The sequence below is a fragment of the Callospermophilus lateralis genome, chromosome 6, assembly GCF_048772815.1.
Source record: "Callospermophilus lateralis isolate mCalLat2 chromosome 6, mCalLat2.hap1, whole genome shotgun sequence".
Classification (NCBI taxonomy): Eukaryota; Metazoa; Chordata; class Mammalia; order Rodentia; family Sciuridae; genus Callospermophilus; species Callospermophilus lateralis.
The window spans coordinates 35332134-35338992 of NC_135310.1; the positions used below are offsets into that span (position 1 = coordinate 35332134).

The following is a 6859-nucleotide window of genomic DNA, read 5'->3' on the forward strand; positions in this document are numbered from 1 at the left end:
TTTTCCTCTGGGTGTCCTCCTGTGTCTGTATGTAGTGGGAGTGATGTTTGATCAGGGACATCCTTAAATGAAAATGGAGTTCCCTTTCTTGTGAGTGTGTGCTGGTGAAGGATACAATGACTTTTAGTACATTGGTGGTATACTAGCTCCTTTGACCTATGCCAAGATGCCAGCAGGTTAACTCATCATTGTTACACCATTGGTGAAAAAGTCAGTGCTCTGAAATGTTGATTTTAGTATGTATAAGGAAATAGTTTGGACTCTGTGACACCTTAAGAGAGTCTCAGCAACCCTCAAAGTTTGGAAATCACAATCTGTCTGTATCATAGTGGTAATATAAATGTTTTAACAATAGACTATTTTTCTAGGTTAACCAAAGAGAAATTTAACATGCTTATATTTTGGGCTCTTGGATTTTTCTAATGTAAACAGTGGACATTCTTTTCAAAACTTAACATACAAATTGAAAACAAAAGAATAAAATTAAAGTTCAGAAGTAGCTGTTAAATTCATAAAATATCATATTTAAAATTGAAGTTTACACCTGAGCATATGGAACTCATTTTTTATTTAGGAAATAATTGCATTGTGTCTTACATAAATACTTTGTTTTCAAAATCTCTGATTATATTACTGCTCTAAGGTAATTGAATCCTCATTAATTCGAAGAAACATTTTCTTGCATTATTATTCACATGATTTTCCTGCATTATTTTGGAGATGAACAATATTTTTGCATCTTTATGATATTTCTCTCTTTGTGCTTTATCACTTAGAGGCATCATTTCTAGTAGTTTGTGTCAAATGCTTTTTTAAATCAATTTCTGGAGTAGAGCACTATAAAGATTAATCTCCATATGTGAGCTCCTTGTCTCTTGAAACCATGAAGCTGTGTTTTTTAGATGAGATCATAGCACTTCCAGTCTTGCACTTCACTTTTCCCTCACTGCTCATCAGGTACACTATGAGGGAGTGGGCACATAGCTCAGTGGTTGAGCATTTGCCTGGCATGTGCAAGGCCCTGGGTTTAATTTCTAGCCGGCAGTAAATTTTTAAAAAAACAAAGCTACCATACGATACAATAAAATTGCATAAATTAGAATTCTGAATCTCCTGTGAGTACTTAAGCAAAATATGCAACCATCCTGTACCCTTGGAAGAATTTGGACATAGAATAAGACCTATGATTCAATTAAATTTAGCCACATTGACCTATTCTCACAATGGCCAATAGAGGGGGACACAGGCTAAGAATTGTGACTGCAGTCGTTTTTAGTGTTTACTGACATTGTATACTTCTGGGTGTTTATTTACTTGACCACAATTCTAACACATAAGGAGAATTCATATACTTAACAGCTATCACCTTATGCAAACTCAAGAGGAACATTACCATATTCTAAAAGTGAAAGTAGTTTGAATTAATGTTTATATTTAGCACCTATCAATTTATTATTGACAAAAGTACAGATGTTTGGACTCTACAAATATGAGGCAGAATTCAAGCTTGAAAAGAAAAGGGTTCTTGAAACTTTTTATAGTTCTTAAGTGAAGATCTAGTGCCTAGTTTTCAGTTTAGTTAGGAATATGTGTTTAATCATTTAGATCCAAAATCTAGTCTATGAAAAATTGTCACATATTAAATTTCTTATTTCTGCCAAAGGACAGAAAAATTTAAAAAGTCTGATGCTTCTGTACCAATGACATTAGTGATGCCATTTTTATATTTTCTCCTTAATTCAAAACTGCTCGTTTAGTACTTAAGAACACCTTTCTTTATTTAAATACATGAAGAATCAAAAGATACATGGATATATAAAAAAATCTTCATTTAATGCTACTACTTATTTGTCCAGAGTAATAATAAATCTGAGTGTTCTCACTCAACCTATATTTAATTAATTTAGAGTTACACTAAACTTCTTTTTAAAGAATAAGAAAATAAGTGCATTGAACATTATAACAAAAATTAAAGGTAGTTTTCTTTGATTCTGAAAGCAATTTGGAATCCGAGAAGCACATCAAGGTTAAAATTTGTAATAATACAACCAGCAAAATTTAGCATACTTTCTAGTAGTTTGTGTAAATGGAAATAAATATTTAAGTTTATGTGGGTAGCTATGCCTTTTTCTCTATATTTAACTCAGTAAACTTTGAAGGTTTTTTGAGATCAAGAACTATCTTCATTTACTACATACTCCTAGTTTACTATAATAACTTTGAAACAAGTTTAATTATAGCTTTCTTTTACAAATTTATGACTCATTACAAAGTGAAATTTATCTTTTTTTTTTTTTCTGAAAACAAATTTCAAGAAATAAAGTAACACAGAACTTAGAGAAAATGGTGAAGACAATCCTAAATCTTATTCTCTCTATAGGTTTCCAGGGACAACTAATCACGAAATTGTTTTTCTTTTGTTTTTTTTTTTTTTTCATTGTAATAACACATTTTATTAACCTAATATATCCAAAATATTATTTCATCAGGTTAAAGGGTTTGCTTTCTAATGTAAGCTAAGCAAAATGTCAGCTCTATCCAACAAATGATACATATTTATTAAGCAGAACAAACAGAGATACATACCAGTTCTTGGAGAACAAGAGTAGGTAGCATGACTAACGGTCTTGGATAATGCCCAAATGCAATTTAAGTGATAATTTTATCCATTTCTCCTTATAATCCCTCACCTTTTCATGATAACTAACCTAGCAAAAGACTCTTTTATGTTTCTCCATTGATTTCCCCCTGCCTAGAATCAAGCAGAAGTGCTAATGAGTAATAAAATAGCCTAAGGCAGACAGCAGGATAGGAAACAATGAATTTGATTCATCAATCTGTCCTGAATAATCAAGATGCTATAATATTATCTGTGATACATCTAAATGATGGGGATATTTTTCATTACAGTCAGCCTTAATTTTATCTAACCAAAAGAGTATACATTCTAAGTGACTTTGGGACCAGTGCCTTTTGGAAAGAACATTAATTATCACTCTCCACTGTCCTCTGTAATTACTTAGCATTTGCCAAAATTCCTAATCAAGCTGAAATTGAAAATAAAATATTTGCCTTCTTAAAACCTTTTTTTCCAGGAGGACAGTGTACCATTGTTTTTTTTTGTGTGTGTTTGTTTGTTTGTTTTTATCTTTTTGCTTACCTTTGATAATAGAATTTCCCAAGATTGTGTCTCATTTTTCCTTGTAGTCATAAGACTTATTTCTGTCTGTTGGTTTTGACTCAGATCTCTTCATGCCAACTCCCAAATGTACATTCCTGGTGCTAATGCCTTACCCAGGCTCGAAGTCTGCTGTTCTCAGATACTGCCTTCTTAATCACCACACTTGCATTTTTCTCCAAATCTGAGTGTACCTCTCAGTGGTAATCATTCATATCTGGGTACTGCCATCTAGTGAAAATAAATGACCTTTGCCATCTTCTTCAGCCAGCCCAGACTCCTGCCTATGCTACACTGCCTTCAGCCTATTCACCACCTGAAGCCACAGCAGAGTTTTCAGAACATACAACAGGCCCTGCCAAACCCTTCCTCAAAACCAAAGGGGAAGCCGTTTCCAGCTTTCTTTCCTGCACTTATCATGCCCTGTATGAACTTCTTACCCTTTTTGGTGTTTTGATCTGCCTTTTGCCTTTCCCTGGCTTTTGTACTCTGCTGTGGATCATTACAGTAGACTGCCAGCTGGTCTTTTTTGTCTGGGTGTTCTTTCTGAATTCATTCTTTTTGTTGTTGTTTTCATATTAGATTGAGTCCACACTTCTCAGTCTAGTATTAAAGAATAGACCTAATATTTACCTTATCTTCCATCACTGATTGTTCCAAGCTTAATTTAATAATGTTCATTGCTTCACTATCCTATTTTTTTTTCATTCCTGTTTTCTCTAGAACATACACTTTTATACCCATTCTAATATCATAATTCCATGTGCCTTTTCACCTGTATGCCTCTTTCCATTCTCTTCACCTGGAGCACCTTTTCCGTTCATGTCAACAAAGTAAAAATGGGCTTTGGCTTTCTACCTCTCAGTCTAGCTTTAAAATCTCCACTTGTTTCTCTCTTAGAGTGTTCCCCCCTCACCCAGTGGGGAGATTTTCCAAGACTAATGAATGCCTGAAACTACAAATAGTACTAAATGAGTATATGTACTGTTACTCTCTTAGCCTTTCACCTTTTTACTTAGAGAAAGAGCTTTATGGCTCCTTTTTGGCATATCTGAATTGCCAGCATAACTGCTCTTGTGCTTTTGGCCTTTCTTAAATAAAATAAGGGTTTCTTGAACACAAGCACTGTTCTGCTGCAACACTCAGCCTGAAAACAGAGACATCTCTTAAGTGACTAATGGATGGGTATCACGTACAGTGTGTATATGCTGCGCAGAGGGCTGGTACATGGTTTGGGGGGAATAGGGTGAGATTTCATCATGCCATCCTCAGAATGGTCCTGAGTTTAAAAGTTATGAACTGTTTATTTAATTTTCCACATAATATTTTTGGACCACAGTTGACTATCGGTAACAAACTACAGAAAACAAAACTGTGGATGGGAGGCTGTATAATATGCAGATTATCTCTGTCTTGTGTTGGTTAAATCTCAGCACTGCAGTCTTATTTTTTAGTTGTAGAGTATTTGTCAATTCTCCAGAATTTTAGAGCTCTCAAATTTGGAATAGCCACTTGTGCTGGTCTTCTGGTAAACATTATTTACTATAGATCCTGGTGGATGACAGTTGAATACTTGATTAGAAACTTGATGAGCATTACTTAACATTTTTTTCCATTTTGTTTTTGGAATATTTAAACCTTATCTCTCTTTCTTTTTTTCCTCCTAGAAAGTCATCTTCTAAACAACATACAACTTTATGAACCTAAAGAATTTGACCATTCCAAGTCTTAATGCCACACCACTATTCCAGCAAATTTGTGCTATGGCTGGTAACGGTGACCAGAAGCCTGAAGAATTAAAATGCCAACACCAAACCTTACCTTAACAGCTCTGGTCTGTACCATTCTCGCGCATTTTTAATATATTTTGTTTTATAACCACTTCTAAATATTCTTGGTTTTTTTTCCCTTTCTTTTTTCTATTTTTTTTTTAATTAAGTAGTTTCGTTTACTTTGTGTGCAACTACCTGCTTTTCATGACTCATTTGCTTAAATGACAGTGAACAAAGCCAGCCTGGGCTGGTACGGTGCTGTTCACTTGAACAGGTGCTGTTGTGCGGAAAGGAAACTCTGTGACTAATTTAGATAGTGGGTTTTCTTCTTCCAGATTCTTTCCATTGAATTCTTACAGTAAATATTTACAATTTTCAGATTGCAGTAAATATACTGTATGAGAAAAATATTAATAAGATTAAAAACATTTCTTACATCTTGGAAAATTTTCTAATGTTTGAGAATTTCACTGGGGATTTTTTTTATATTGAACCCTTTTGACTTTCCAGTCTTGTGACTTTTTACTTTTAGTAAAGAGTCAGAAAATCTTCAGACTGGAGAATTATAAAGTTCACTGACCATGCACTGTGCTCAGAGATGCACCCCAGTGCCAGTGCTTCTCACATATGCTCTTCGACAGCATTCCAGAACAGGAGGGAAGAGAAGAGAAATCTGTTTCTTCCCTTCTACTAAAAAATTCAGGCAGCTTAAAACCTTAGTGCTTTCTTTTTTAACATTTCCAAATTTCAACACTTTCCATTATTTGAACACTTGGATAGAACACTTGCTTTGTATTAAACCTCCTTGTCTATGTGTAAAACTGACTTTTTGTTATTGAGCAAATATCTCTTTCAGATAGTTTGATGATTCACACAGGTTTGAGGATGCTGAGAGAAGGGTAGGGGACTGTGGTGGTTTGCGTTGGTTATAAGAAAGCTATACCATTTAAAGGTGACACCAGAGACCTGATAGGGACTTATTAACTGTATTGAAAATTTCTTCCTTTGCTTTTGACCCTATGTATAGTTATGATGCCAGATTAGATTTATAGCAGCTTCAAGTTGTATTAAATGATATTTTGCTTTCTGTAATACTGTTATAAAATAAAGTTTTGTTTATTCTCTAAATGTGTTGCTTTTCCTTTTTTATTATAAAGGTTTTAAAAAATAAATTGGGAGTGATGTTTTCATCAGAAGTCCTACTAGTATTTTGCAGAATACACCATTTTAAAATTCTGTTTTCCACTGTTTTGTAATTTTGATGCTGCTGCCAGCATCACTGATTTGAAATGGTGAAAGAAATGTTGAAAGTTTGTAAATCTAATGTTTAGCTTGCCAGATTCTTTCCGCCTGCTTAAATAGTACCCCAGCTTTTATAAGTTCTCCAAGGGATATTTTTGCTTGCTTCCTTTGTATATTTTTTTTTGTTTTGTTTTGCTTTCAGAAACTGTTTTAGTTGTACCATCTGAATCCTGCTCCTCTGTTTCATGTGCTTTTTAACTTCGTGTGCACTCCGCCTCAACCTATCAGGCAGACCAAACTGCTAGGGTTGGGGTGGGCTGCTGCATCCAAGTCTGATTAGGAGGGTTTATTGCAAAGATTTCACCCAGCACATCAGATGATGTGTTAAATTTTCTTTTAAACACTGTACAGCAAATGACAAATGGTATATTTCTTTTTAAATGTTATATAGAATTTCTCTTGTAGTCACTTAAAGTGAGTGCATTAAATATAATTTGCATAACTTGTCTTTGAGATCTGTTCCCACTAAATTATCGTGAAATTGTGAAGGCCCTTTTCACTTTCTCTCTAATTCTTAGAAAAACAACTCCTCTCAGGAAGCCAAGGCTTAGAAATATGAAACCAAATATGATTCTGAAAATATATTTCTCATCAGAAAGTTTTTATG

General features: G+C 34.1%; 1 protein-coding gene across 17 annotated transcripts in view; it reads left to right on the plus strand.

Moving 5' to 3' along the window:
• Window positions 1-6078, plus strand: part of Epb41l2 (erythrocyte membrane protein band 4.1 like 2) — a 192064-nt gene extending 185986 nt beyond the window's left edge. For all 17 annotated transcript variants that reach the window (XM_076858249.2, XM_076858248.2, XM_076858245.2 and 14 more), the window contains one exon: window positions 4846-6078. The gene's annotated coding sequence lies outside the window, so the exon portion shown is untranslated. The remainder of the gene's footprint in view (window positions 1-4845) is intronic.
• The last annotated feature ends 781 nt before the right edge of the window (window positions 6079-6859 follow it).